Below are 14,811 nucleotides of genomic sequence, written 5' to 3'. Positions count from 1 at the left end.
ATGCATGTTGTCACAACTCACATTCCTTAGATAATCATGACATGTGATCTTGTCGCTATTCACAAGTCAATATTACTTAATGCTGACTTTTTCCTCACTACGAGTGAGAGTCTATCCCCATATTGTCTCTCTTTTGATGTGAGTATCGTCTTCTTTTTCAGATTAATTTGGCCTGGATTTTTCTCTTGATAACATGGCATCGTTAGTTGAAGGAGCTGCTCTAGGACCTCCATTCCAATTGTTGTTTGATGTTGTGGTCAAACTTCCAATAGAGAAGGTTCTATCATTTCGTGGTGTGCTCAAAAACATAAAGTCAACGGTAGAAAAATTGGAACCCTTCATCAAGCAGCTAACAGAAACAAACATGGCTTTAGATCGGCCAGAATCAGAGATTAAAGGCTTCACAGATACAATAACGAAGGGAAAGAAGCTAATTAAAAAGTGCTCTGAGTACAGTAAGTGGAAATACTCATACAAAAGGCCTGGTTACACCACCAAGCTTCAGAAATTAGATGAAGAACTTAACCGTTTGCTGCAGATGCTACATCCTCAGATTTTAATAACTGGGCATGAAACTCTGCTTTTGACTAAGGAAATTCATGGCATTCTAACCAGAGGAACCCAATACCCAAATGATAAGGTTTCTAGTCAAAATGAGCTAGAGGGTTGCTGCTATGCTCTTGAATCACCAGCCTTTACAGTAGGATTGAATCACCCTCTTGAGGAGCTGAAGAAGCTTTTAATGGTCAATGAGCCAATAAAGCCAATTTTAGTTACTGCTCCACCAGGATGTGGGAAGACCACATTAGCCAAAAAGATTTGCAAGGATGGTGAAATCAAAGGTACCCTTTTCATATCTAAACATTACAAATAAGTCCTTTTGTTTCTATTGATAATATGTTATATGTATTTTTCTTTGCCTCTTTAGTTTATTTGGAGTGTTAAATTGTGTAGTTTATATTTTACTGAATTTACCTGCTTATGATACTATTTAGAGCATCTTTCACTGAGATTATTTCGTTTGTATTTTGTATAGATAAATTCAAGAGCAACATCCTGTTTGTAACTGTTTCAAAGAGTCCCAACTTGAATCTTATTATTCAAGAACTTTATCAACACAAAGGTTGTAAAGTGCCTACCATCAAAGACAGCGATGATGCAAAAATCAAATTGGAACAATTTTTTAACACAATTGGTAAAACACCTGTATTGTTGGTACTTGATGATGTTTGGTCCGGATCAGAGTCTCTCGTTCAGAAATTTGTTTTCACAATACCGGGGTTAGAGTACAAGATTTTGGTGACATCCCGTTCTCAGCTCCCAAGATTTGGATCTCCATATGAGTTGAAAGCATTGAGTGATGAACATGCAATGACTATTTTCAAGCACTATGCTTCAAAGGAAGATGGAATTCTAGACATTCCAGATATTCTTGTGAAGAAGGTACATATCCTCACAAGCATGATTGATTTGTTGCCTTTTAAAAAATAAAACTTCTCATTATTATGTTCCTGGAAAATTATGCTTCTATAGTTGGTTAGGCACCTATAAAAAAGATTTCATTTCAGGACCCATCTAAGTGGTTCATAATTGATTTTTCTTTGTGTCTTGAATTGCAGGTAGTGGATCACTGTAAGAAAGTTCCCCTTGCCCTTAAACTGATTGGTTCAGCACTAAAGGGACAGCACCCAAGTATCTGGGAATGTTTACAAATTGATTGGTCTACAGACTCATCTATTCTCAGTTATGAGAGTGAACTTCTTTCTTGCTTACAAACCAGCCTAGATGTCTTGGATGAAAAGCAAGATATTCTCAAGAAATGTTTCATGGATCTTGGTTTGTTTCCAGAAGACCAAAGAATTCTTGCAACCACACTCATTGATATAATGAAAGAATTGCATGGAGTAGAAGAATATCGTGCCATTACTAACCTTTACCATCTTAACAGCCGGAATCTGGCAAGTCTTGTGGTCACAAGGTATGCAGGCTCTTATCATACAAACTCTATTTTCAATGGTCACACGCCTAGAAGGAAGGGATTTAGACGAGGGTTTACGAGCAACAGACTTAATGTTTCGACGCACTGATTTAACAGACCCAATAGCAGATTTAACACGCACAGCCTCTGATGAAACAAGAGGAATATTAGGGAGAACAGAGACGGATGATTTACCTGAAGAGGGATCAATCGCAACAGCCATATTTGAGCCGTCAGCAGGGACGAGCACAGACGGAGGAGACTGAGAGACAGGCGAAGAAGCTAACCGGGACCGAACTGGAACAGCAAGAACCTTTCTAGGAGAGCCCACAATTTTAGAAGCCATGGAATGAGCAACAGCAAAAGATGAAACTCAAAAAATAACGATGAATAAGATGCCTGGAAGAATAGTATGTATTTATAGTGCCACAAAACCCTAAATCAATAAAAACAAATCACTGAGCAACAAACCAATAAAAAGGCTCGGCCCAAAAACAAGAAAGAGAAGATGAGTAGACCCAAACCAATTGTGATATATCAAGATGATTCTGAGATATGACAGACAGACCAAAAAAAATAATCAGACCAGAGGAGAAAAAAAAACAACAGAGAACTCTTTAGCCAAATGACTAGAACAAAACAACACTCATAACATAAAAATTTCAACAGGATGCTGAACCAGAATTTTTCATGAGTGTGTGAAAAAGTGTCCTCATGCGAGTCAAAACAACTCACTCCCTCAAAAACTCTCAAAATGTTTTTATTTTTTTTCATGATTTTTTTTTTTGAATTTTTTTTTTTGAATTTTTTTTTTGAATTTTTTTTTTAAAAAACAACCAGCTATGGCTTTCACTCTTGACCAGGGATGTAGCCGTCTTCTCTAAGGCAGAAAATACTCAAGAAGAAGGAGCAAACTACTCAAGAGTAAATCTTAAGAGAAAGCTCTTCCCATTGCACCTGACAAGGTAGCCTTTTTAGCTGAGAAAAATAAATGGTTCAGATGAACAACCAATCCTGGAAATAGAAATGAAATAAGAGTGTTCTAGATAAAGAAACTCAAATAGAGCAAACTCCAATGCATTTACGTAAATGAACAAAGGTCTGAGAATTTAAAGCTTTGGTGAACAAGTCAGCATATTGAGCTTCAGAAGACACATGAGATATCACAACTGATTTTGATTCTACCAAATCTCGAATAAAATGATACCGAATGTCAATATGTTTAGTCCTAGAATGCTGCACAGGATTTTTTGAAATATTAATGGCACTAGTATTATCACAATACATGAGTAAAGTGTTTTGAGGGTAACCATAATCAGCAAGCATCTTATTCATCCAGAGTAATTGAGTGCAACAGCTGCCTGGTGCAATATATTCGGCTTCAGCAGTGGAAAGAGAAATAGAGTTTTGTTTCTTGCTGTGCCAAGATACTAGGTTGTTTCCCAGATAAAAACACCCTCCAGAAGTACTCTTTCGATCATCTAAGTTTCCAGCCCAATCTGAGTCACTATATCCTACTAATGACATATTGGAGTCATTTGTGTACCATAGACCAAAGTCAACTGTACCAGCAACATATTTCATTATTCTCTTAACAGCTGTAAGATGAGACTCAGTGGGAGTGGACTGATATCTAGCACACAAACCAACACTAAAACAAATGTCAGGTCTACTAGCGGTCAAATAGAGTAGACTCCCTATCATACTGCGAAAAAGTGTTGGATCTACAGGTTTTCCTGACATGTCTTTAGTAAGCTTAGAGGTTGTGCCTATAGGAGTTCTAGCATGCTTAGAATGATCTAGACCAAATTTTTTTAACATGTTAAGAGTATATTTCGACTGGGAAATAAAGATTCCAGTGGATAACTGTTTGATCTGTAATCCTAGGAAAAATGAAAGATCACCTATCATGCTCATCTCAAATTCGGATTGCATTAACTCAACAAAATGATTGATAGCACCAGGGCAAGTAGATTCGAAAATGATATCATCTACATAAATTTGAGCTACGAATATACCTGGATGCAAATGTCTGATAAACAGAGTTTGATCTGCATTTCCCCTGACAAAACCATTGCTGAGAAGAAAAGAGGTTAACCTGTCATACCAAGCTTTGGGTGCCTGTTTCAGCCCATATAATGCCTTTTTTAATTTGTAGACATGATCTGGTAAATGAGGATCAGTAAACCCCACTGGTTGTTCCACAAAAACTTCTTCTTGAAGAATCCCATTCAAAAAGGCACTTTTAACATCCATTTGATGGAGCTTCATTTTGAGGTGACATGCAATGGCCAGAAGCATACGAATAGATTCAAGACGAGCTACAGGAGCAAATGTTTCGTCAAAATCAAGACCCTCCACCTGATTATATCCTTGCGCTACTAGACGAGCCTTATTTCTAGTAATATTTCCAAACTCATCTGATTTGTTTTTAAAGATCCACTTGGTCCCCACAATATTGGACTCAGCAGGTCGAGGAACTAGCTCCCAGACATCATTTCTCTTGAATTGTTCAAGTTCTTCCTGCATAGCACTTATCCAATGTTCATCTAGCAAGGCTTCCTTGGCAGATTTTGGTTCTAACAAGGATAGATAACATGAGTGACTAATTTCACTTGCTGCTTTTTGCCTAGTCACCATGCGGTCAGATGGATTACCAATAATGACTGATGGAGGATGAGCTTTTGGAATCCATGAAGGAGGACCATTTTTATACAACTGAGAAGGAGATGGGACCACTGTATCTGAATTAGTAGACTTTTGAGGATCAAAACTGGGAGGAGATTCATCTCTAATATTGCTAGATTGATCAGACGAAGATGTTCCAGCTGACTGGGAAGGGGAAGCAATTTCTTCAGTAATAGGTACAGTGGGAACAACTGGTGGAACAGATAGGACAGGTGGGTCATCATCTTCACTAGATGCAACTTTATCCTCAGATTCATCAAATCTCACATTTACAGATTCCATGACGGTATGAGTGCGCTTGTTGAAAATGCGATAGGCTCTACTGTTTACTGCATACCCCAGAAATATTCCTTCATCACTCCTTGGTTCAAATTTGGCCAGATGATCTCTGTCATTCAGAATAAAGCACTTACATCCAAAGATATGAAGATGAGCTAGATTTGGAGTCTTACCCTTCCAAATTTCATAGGCAGTCTGAGTTGTCCCTGTTCTGAGATGAACTCGGTTGCTAATATAACAAGCGGTATTTACTGCCTCTGCCCAAAAACGAGTGGCAATCTTCTTCCCACAGAGCATTACCCGAGCCATCTCTTGAAGAGTTCTATTTTTTCTTTCAACCACACCATTTTGTTGAGGAGTTTTAGGAGCAGAGAACTCATGAGCAATACCAAGATGATCACAAAATTCAGCAAAAAGACTATTCTCAAATTCCTTCCCATGGTCACTTCGTACCCTGTAAACTTTCATAACCTTTTGGAGTTTTTCATTTTGAAGTTTAAGGACAAGAGCAGAAAAAACTCCAAATGTATCAGACTTTTCTCGGATAAAATTTACCCATGAGTATCTGGAATAGTCATCTACACACACCATCACATATATTTTCCCACTAACGCTCTCTGTTTGCATTGGTCCCATTAAGTCCACATGTAATAGTTCTAAAACTCTTGAAGTCTGCAGAAACTTCACTGTAGGATGAGAGACCCTTGTTTGTTTACCCAATTGACAAGGTGCACAAACCTTTTCTCGACTGACTTTACACTCTGGAACTCCCCTAACTGCCTTGAGCTTGATCAATTTCTGCAGATCTCGGTAGTTTAGATGACCCATTCTATGATGCCGCAAATCTGATTTTTCGAGAATAGTTCTATTACACAGAACTTCACTGTCTAGCTTATAGCAGTTGTCAATTGATCTTTTGCCTGTTAAGACCATTCTTCCATCTGACGAAACAACAGAACAACAACTGTTAGAAAAATTCACCAAATAACCCGAATCACACAGCTGACTTATACTGATCAAGTTTGCTTTTAGCCCCTCAACGTACAGAACATCCTTTAACGATGGAAGATTCTTCAAAAGAAGTTTCCCTTTTCCTTGAATAGCACCTTTGTTTCCATCACCAAATGTAACAGCTCCTTCTATCTTATCTTGATAGTTGATCAATAGGTGCCGGTTTCCAGTCATGTGTCGAGAACAACCACTATCAAAATACCACTGGTCATCCTTAAATGCAGACAGTGATATATGAGCCACACAAGCTTTTGTATCCTCAGAACTTGTGTTAGGACATATGTCAAAGGGAACATGAACAATCTTCTCTGAGGACCTCAATCCCTCCTTTCTCTCAACTAACTTTTGGAGATAGTTCTGTAACTTGAAACACTTTGGGCGTATATGACCTCGTTTGTTGCAGAAGTGACAGACTGGAACAAATCTCCCACTAGTGAAATTTTTTTGCAAACTTGGCCTGCTCCAGGATTCATCTTCTTGAGTCTGAAGATTTGTAGATAAACTTGCATTTGACTGACGGCTTTTGGAAGAAGAGGGATCATCAATCAGTATCTCCTTTCCGCATTTGTTTAAAAACCTTACCTTGGTTCGAAACCCCTCTGCTCCTAATTCATCACGAGGTTTTTTTAACTTTCAAAGCTTCAAAACGTAAGGCCTGCAACTGCACATTCTTATCGTCAATCTCCCTTAGTAATCTTTTGACTTTTCCCTCAAGATTTTTATTACTCAGAATTAATTCTTGATTTCTTCCTTCAACTTGCTTTACCTTCTTGATCATAGTCACCCATTGATCATACATTTGTTCATAAGCAGATTGTTGATCCAGACTTTCCACATCAGATTCTCCAGACTCATCATTCTCACTTTCATTCTTACAATTTGATGAGGCCATAAAAGCAACCACGCATTTATCTTGATCTGACTGTTCACTGCAAGATTCTTCTTTCTCTTCATCACCGTCACTCCACGTTACTGCCATAGCCTTTTTCTTCTTTAGAGTATTGGCACATTCAGCTTGAATGACCAAACCCATCACATTCACGACAACGAATTTCTCTATTTTTCCTTTCCTGTGAAGTCACAGATCTTTGATTAAAGGGCATAATCTTTTTGGGACCATTTTCTTTTCCACCAAGATTTCCTCTCCTCATATTTCTTTTCAAGAACTTGGCGTAGTTTTTCATAAGAAATGCTACTTTATCTTCAGTCAGGCCATCTAGCATATCACCTTTCTCTACCTCCTCTTTGTGTACGAAGGCAAGACTCTTGCTGCCCTTATCCTTCTCTTTTTCATGTTTCTCTTTTCCCCATCGTTTTAAAGTCATCTCATAGTTTTGTAAAGAACCTATCAGCTCATCCAGATCCAGTTCTTCAACATCATGTACCTCTTCAATAGATGTAACTTTAGCTTTAAAAGCTCTTGGTAAGACAGCTAGAACCTTTCTGACAAGCTTCGTGTTTGAGTAGGTCTTTCCAAGGGCATATGACTCATTTGAAATGTCACATAATTTGGCATGAAATTCTGCAACAGTCTCTCCCTCCTCCATATTCAAGTTTTCAAACTGAGTAGCTAGAGCCCTTAATCTTGCTTTCTTAACCGCTTGAGTCCCTTCATTCTTTGTCTTCAGTTTTTCCCAAGCCTCTTTAGCAATTTCACAGTTGGCTATGACTTTCATCTGATTTGTAGAGACTGCATTGAAGATAGCATGAAGAGCTTTGGAGTTGAAATTAGCCTTCTCAATCTCAGTTTCAGACCATTCACTCATCGGTTTAACAATTTCTACCCGATTTTCAGTAATACTCGGAGCTTTCCATCCATCCACCACTGCCATCCAGACTCTTTCGTCCACAGCTCGCAGAAAAGCCCTCATCTTGGTTTTCCAATAGGGATAATTTGACCCTTCCAACATCGGAGGTCTTGAAGTAGATCCCCCTTCTCTGAACATATCCATTTCGTCCTGCACACAAGATAAGCAGATACAACACGAAAAAGAACAGACAGAACAAGAATTTCCCAGAAAACAGATTCACAGAAAAATCACTAAAGCAAAGAAACCCAAAGTAAAAATATCAAACAGATAGAGATCGATCTTTAGTAACCATGCTTTGATACCAATTTGAAAGTGGGTGTGCTACTTTAATGATTGTTTCAAATTACTTACAGTAATCAAAGAACCTAATACTCAAAGAACTCAATTATTAATTGACCATGAAACACTTGTAATCTTTCAAGAAGATTTATTATAGAACTGAAATTAATCAAACAGAGTTTACAAATACAACTTACAACCAGCAATACAGAATATAGATTGACTGTACAATCAAATCAATCTATGTACACCAATTAGTAACCAATTACGATCTATAGCAAAAACTTGACAGAGATCCTTCTTCGAACTCCCTTCAAAGAATCGACTGAACTCCCTTCAGTGAATGTCTGTTCCAAGCTTTAGCTGCTCCTCTTCAAAAGCCCAAGTAGATCACTAGCTTCTTCTCCACACTTATCTCTGCACCACAAAGAAAAGTCCAAGAAACAAGATCTACAATCTAGGGTTTTTTTTTCAAAGAGTTAGTTGTTCTGTTTAGCATAATGATCTATATATAGAAGGAACAGAAACAAGTGACAAGGGCTTGTCACGTGGACTGCCAGCTGGAAAAGACCATTATTATTTTAACTAATAACTAACCTGTCAAAACAGTGACAACCCTTTATACAGTTGAGATAAAACAGATCGAAAGCTAGACAAGACAACATGCATAATTTTTGACAACAAACAGCAAGAGCTAAAACTTGACATTAACAAAATTAATTGTTCATCATTCCTAATGCCAACGAGGTTGGAAATCATAGTTTCATTTATTAAGAATAAATTCTGAGCAATTTGTTTATTGTAAAAACAGAAAAGATGAGAATGAAGTGGATGACTACTACAGTGAACACTTTATTACTCAGCATGATATGCTGAGAGAGCTTGCTATCCATCAGAGCAGACAGGTTCCAGTAGAACAGAGGGAAAGATTGATTGTAGAAATAACTGGAAATGATCTTCCCATGTGGTGGAATGAACAAAAGGAGCAGCCTTGCAAAGCCTCCTTAGTAGCTATCTCAACCGGTGGTTCTCTCACCCCCAACACTCTCCCAAAGTCATACCAAATATAGAATATCATTTGGACCTAATCAATTGGTTTCCTTTCATTTTTGCAGATGACTCATTCTCATCAGAATTGTTTGACATCCCACTACCTGAAGCTAAGGTTCTAGTTCTGAACTTTCGAAAGAAGAATTACATCTTACCCAAGTTTGTGAAGAACATGAGCAATCTAAAGGTTCTACTAGTCACAAACTACGCTTTCTTCCCAGCTGAATTAAGTGACTTTCAGCTGCTTAATTCTTTGACCAATCTGTCAAGAATAAGCTTAGAGCGCATTTCAATTCCTTCCTTGAGAGAAACTCACATTGTACTTTAGGAACTGCAGAAGTTATCTTTGTTTATGTGTGAAATTGGTGATGCTTTCAGTTCAGTCAAGATATCAGATGTATTTCCAAATCTAGAAGAAATAAACATTGACTATTGCAATGATTTGGTGGAACTGCCTGCTGGACTATGTGATTTGATCGAGCTAAAGAAGCTGAGTATAACACATTGTCATAATCTGACTACACTGCCTGAAGAAATGGGGAACTTGGTCAATCTACAAGTGTTGAGGTTTAGATCATGTATCGATTTGGAAATCTTACCAGACTCCATCTGCAAGCTCTCTAAGCTTACCTTTCTTGACATTTCCAACTGTTACAGCCTTGGGAACTTTCCTAAAAACATCGGTCAGTTGCGCCATTTAACAAAGCTCAATATGAAAAACTGCTCCAGATTAGCGGAGTTGCCTTCATCAGTTCTGGACTTGGAACGATTGGAAAATGTGGTGTGTGATGAGGAGCTAAAAGAACAATGGGAATATCATCTGCATCCCCAATCCAAAACAAAGATAAAGGTTGCCAAGGATGGTGTCAACTTAAATTGGCTTGAGAACCATCAATTTGAGGCCTAGGCTTCGCTTTTGTGATGAAAGATATGTTTGTATTGTAGCAAGTGCATCCAATGAAATGTCTCCACTACCAGTTCATGTTTATTATATAGTTTGGTTTGTAAGTGACATTGATAGTCATTCTATGTTTACTATCGAAGTTGTTGATTGACAGGTTTGTGATGAAATTTAGTCTTCTATTGTCACAAGAGTATAGCATTCATCCTACTTGGTAATAATCTGCGCTCAACCCCACTTTCTAATCTAATCAACAACATAAATTGGAATATGATTAGGTCACGATGTGACAAGTATAAATGAAATTCTACTCTTTCCTCAAACGGCTTTGGTTAAAGTAATGTAAGGAAAATATAGAGAATGTGATTTAGAGCACTCACAGTAGAAGAGCTAAAATAGCTAATATCTATAAAATATAGATAAAAATCCTTAAAACAACATCCATTGGATGTTGTATAGCTACTGTACTTTACAAATATTTTACATAAATTTACAGTGTTAAGCCATATGAAGGGAGAACTATTCATATAGCAAAAGAATATTTTATTAATTTTTATAATATTAAAATATATAAGGATATTATTGATAATTAAAAAATATATTTGAAATGAATAAAAAATGTGTGAAAATATAATATTTAAATGATATAGAGAAAAAAAAAATAGAGAATCTGATGTATGGTAAAATGTAAAACTTAGAGGTAAAATAGAAAAATGTGTGTTTTGAGGAGGTATTTTAAAGGATGAAGTAGAGCACCGGATGGGAGTGCTTAGTATTATGTAAAAGTTTGATGTTTAATCGGGAAAAAAAAAGATTTTAGTGATATATTTTAAATAATAGAGTTGGTAGTTACTAATCTCCTCTAAACCTGTATTGACACAGAAAATAAAACAAAATGTATTATTAACAAACAAATAAAAAATAGATTTTATTCTAACAAAATATAGTGCGGGAATAGGATAGCATGGGGCAGAGCCGATAAAGTGAAAGAGACTATTGATTAATATGGAGAGGAGAGGAAGAAAAGGGGCAGCTTTATTTGATGTGTTATTTGCAGCATAAATACTACATGTTTTTCAGTTTTTTACACTTATATACCACATCTTTTTTTCGACGGATTAAATACCAAACGTTATGATTTGGACAATTCCGTCACTACCACTCCGTTACCTCCCAGGTAATAAGAGACTATTAATTTATTTATGTTATAAATTAAAAATGACAAAATGTTTTTTCCCACTAACTACACACTGGTAGAGTCTTGCCCCTCGAATTTTTTTCTTGGCAAAAATACCCCCAAACTATAGCACATGTAGACTTTCGCCCATTCCGTTCAAAATAGTAACGGTTTGATGATGTGGCAGTTAAAAAATATTTTTTTATTAATTAATTGATTTTAAATTAGAAAAAATAAGTAAAAAATAAAAAAATTATAAGAAAATATTTTTAAATTGATTAAATTACAAAAAATCCCATAAATAAAAAATCAATCAACATAAATAATTTTTAATCCAAATATAATTTTAGAAAAAAATAAACTCAATATTTCTAAATTAAATTATACTTTGAAATAAATTAAATTAAAATCTTTAATATTTTTGTTATCCCCAAAAACTTATATTTAATCACATGGAAATTGGATAGACACGTGTCAGTCGATAACACACTTTTATCAATGTGTTGACTAAAGAAATGAGAAAGGTTGAGACCAGGAATGTGCCATGGCTGACCAGGGATGTGCCATGGATGACCAGTGGTGTGATTTATCATGCCCGACCAGTGGTGTGCCATACCCGGCCAGTGGTGTGTTTTGGCCGACCAGTGAGTTGTCTTGGCCGATCAGTCACTTTGGAGGATGGATTTGATCGGTCAACGGATAAGAATCTCAGAAGTTACCATCTAGTGATTCTTCAGTAAAGCTTCAGTAACAGCTTCAACCCGAATCATTCGCAACTTCCGCGAGAATCTCTCAAATATCCCGAATAATAGCTATATTGTTGTAATTTAAATTTGTTTATTATTTTATTAATTAAAGTTGGTTGATACAACCAAGGACCCCCTTAAAGCGGGATATTTTCTCATGTACGATCCATGAGCCTATAAATAAGAAGCTCATGGCATCATTTGTTGGATCTGATATGATTTTGGGAGTATTTTACTTGAGAGTTTAGAGAGAGAAACATTGTATCTTTTTACTTACACTTGAGACACTCAGTTGACTCAGGCTCATCTAATCTTAAGTGTAGGCTAAATATATCACAACTCCAAGTGGATTAGGCTATTACCAACAAATTGAGGCTGAACCACTATAAAATTACTGGTGTTATTTATTTTCTATTCAAGGTTTATTGTCGTTTTTGTGTCTACTCGCAGTTGGCCAAAATCGTGGTCAACATTTTTGGTGCTTTCATTGTGAGCCTGAATAGAAGAAGCACGCTACTACCCTACCAATATGGTGCCCAAGAATACCAATATGGCGTCCAAGAAGCCAGACACGTCAAAAGAGCCTTCTAGATCATAAGGTTCTGGACCTCAAAACCCTGAGACTGAGCCTAGGGTCTTGCTCGAGGAGACAACTCCAGAGGTTGAACAACTCCAGGAAGCCATAGGGGCCTTCCAAGAGGAGATGATGAAATTCAATGCTCGACAGGAGTCCTTTGCTGAGGAAATGGCTAGGCAGAAGGATGCATTTGAGCAGCAAAGATGGGAGACAGATGCTAGAAGTGAAGAGATCAGGCGATGGCAGGAAGAGGCCAACCGACGACATCGCGAGGCCGCACTTGCTCTGGAAGCGGCTACGCAGTTGACCCAGGCCAATGCCCATACCGCAGCATGAGGAGCAGCCACCCAGGGAGCAAGGAATAATGATGCTGGTCACAGAACTGCTGGCAGAGCCGATTATCGGGGCTCGGAAAGAAGTAGGAGTAATCCCCCTGGTCGGGAAGATGATAGGGTCTGCCCCGAAACTGCCTCAACGCAAAGGGATAATTCTAAAACCCTTTCCAGGAGCCACCAGTCAGAAACTTCTAGATCAGGGAGTCACCGGTCAGGTGGTAAGAGGACTCCACCCAGGCATAATCAAACTAGGACTCCTCGGGATAAGAAAACTTCACAGTTTAAAGATGGATATGGTCGTGATGAGGCTGATAGTCATCACACCGAACGGTCAAAGGAAAAAGAGGGCAACGACCAACAAGGAGGAAAAGACTGCCCGACACATACTGAAAAGCCACCACTACATCCCGGTCAGCATCGCAGTGGGAGAGAGCAGGTCCCGCGTGGTAAGCCTTATGAAAAAACTAGGAGCACAGTGTTTGTTAGGTTAGGAGGACACACTTCCCGGAAGGATCTTAGGGACGTTATCAATGACAAGAGGAGGACCGTCCCGGTCAAAGGGCAAAATCTGAACCACCCTGCTAGCCAAGTAGAAATACTTGACAACAGTGTACCAGATGGAAATGCCCGATCAGGCGGTCAAGACCTTGGAACTTCGTCGGTTGCACTAGCCATCCAAGCCCAGCTTGACGCGCTAACGGCCATGATACAAGGTTTGTCAAAACGTACCTCCGGGATGGATGTAGTAGACCACAGAAGTGGCAGTCCATTTTGTGTTCAGATCAGAGCAGCCCAGCCGCCAGCAAAGTATAAAGCACCGGTGCTGCCAGTATATACAGAAAAGGCAGATCCCATTAGACATGTTGGGAAATTTAAGGACCAAATGGAGCTGCTCGGTGTAAGTGACGATTGCTGGTGTAGAGTCTTTCCGACTACATTATCCAATACTGCCCAGGAATGGTATTGGAAATTCAAGCCGAATTCCATTACCTCTTGGAAAACTTTCAGGAAGGAATTTTGTAGACAATTCAGTGCTGCTTGGACTCCTCCAGTTTATGCCAACCACTTAGCTGATATCAAACAAGGAAAGGATGAAACTCTAAAGAATTATATACATAGATTCATGAGAGAGGCCAACAGAGCAACTGCTGTCGGAGACGAGGGAAAAATGGTTGCCATATCCTCTGGGGTAACTTATCGGAGCCCTTTGTGGGATAGTATACATCGAAATCCAATTTCAACACTCCAACAATTTCTTGACCGAGCGGACAAGTATATGAAATTGGATGACGCGATTGAGAAAGAGGAGAAAGGCATAAACAATCCGGGCGGATCAATTGATCCTCCTAAGAATGGAGGAAATGGTCAAAATGGTGGAAAGAAACGTGGGAATAACGGGTCTGACCGCCATGAGGAAAAGAAGGCTAAGTCGGGTCCGAATGATAAGCCGACCAAGTATGAGCCTCGATTCACTAATTACACCACTCTCTCAGCCAGCCGGGCATAAATATATCTCGCAAGTCATCAAGAGGTTCCCTACTGGAAACCCTCGCCCATCAGGAAGGAGATGAATAAAAGAGATATGAATAAGTTTTGCCGTTTCCCTGGAGACTATGGTCACGACACAAACGAATGCAATCATCTCGAGGATGAAATAGAATTACTTCTCCGGCCGGGAAAGTTGAAAAAGTATCGGGCAGAGAAAATCCAAGGAGAAGGGAGCAACAACAATCCTGGGTTCAAATGACAGTGGTCTCCGTCCTTGCAACCCAAGCCTGTGGACTTCACTTTAGACACTATATGTGGAGGTCCACACTTGGCTGGGAATAGTAATAAGGCAAGGGAAAGATATGCCCTGACACTTCGACATGAATTGGATGCAACATCAACATCAGAAGTCATGACTGTAGATGAGCCACCCCCAAAGAATCCACGGTACGAAAGTGAGTCTCTCACTTTTACTGAGGATGATGCTCGAC

The 14,811-nt window shown here is 38.5% G+C and overlaps 2 pseudogenes; both read left to right on the top strand.

Annotated features, from left to right (window-relative positions):
- The first annotated feature begins 193 nt into the window (after positions 1 to 193).
- Positions 194 to 1,429, top strand: LOC133779649 (protein DA1-related 5-like; annotated as a pseudogene).
- Positions 1,430 to 8,096: 6,667 nt separating this feature from the next.
- LOC133779638 (probable disease resistance protein At5g66900) lies at positions 8,097 to 10,068 on the top strand (annotated as a pseudogene).
- The last annotated feature ends 4,743 nt before the right edge of the window (positions 10,069 to 14,811 follow it).

Source organism: Humulus lupulus, chromosome 1 (assembly GCF_963169125.1).
Source record: "Humulus lupulus chromosome 1, drHumLupu1.1, whole genome shotgun sequence".
In the NCBI taxonomy this organism is placed as follows: domain Eukaryota; kingdom Viridiplantae; phylum Streptophyta; class Magnoliopsida; order Rosales; family Cannabaceae; genus Humulus; species Humulus lupulus.
The sequence above is the reverse complement of the archived record's forward strand: the minus strand, read 5'-3'. Positions and strand labels throughout refer to the sequence as shown.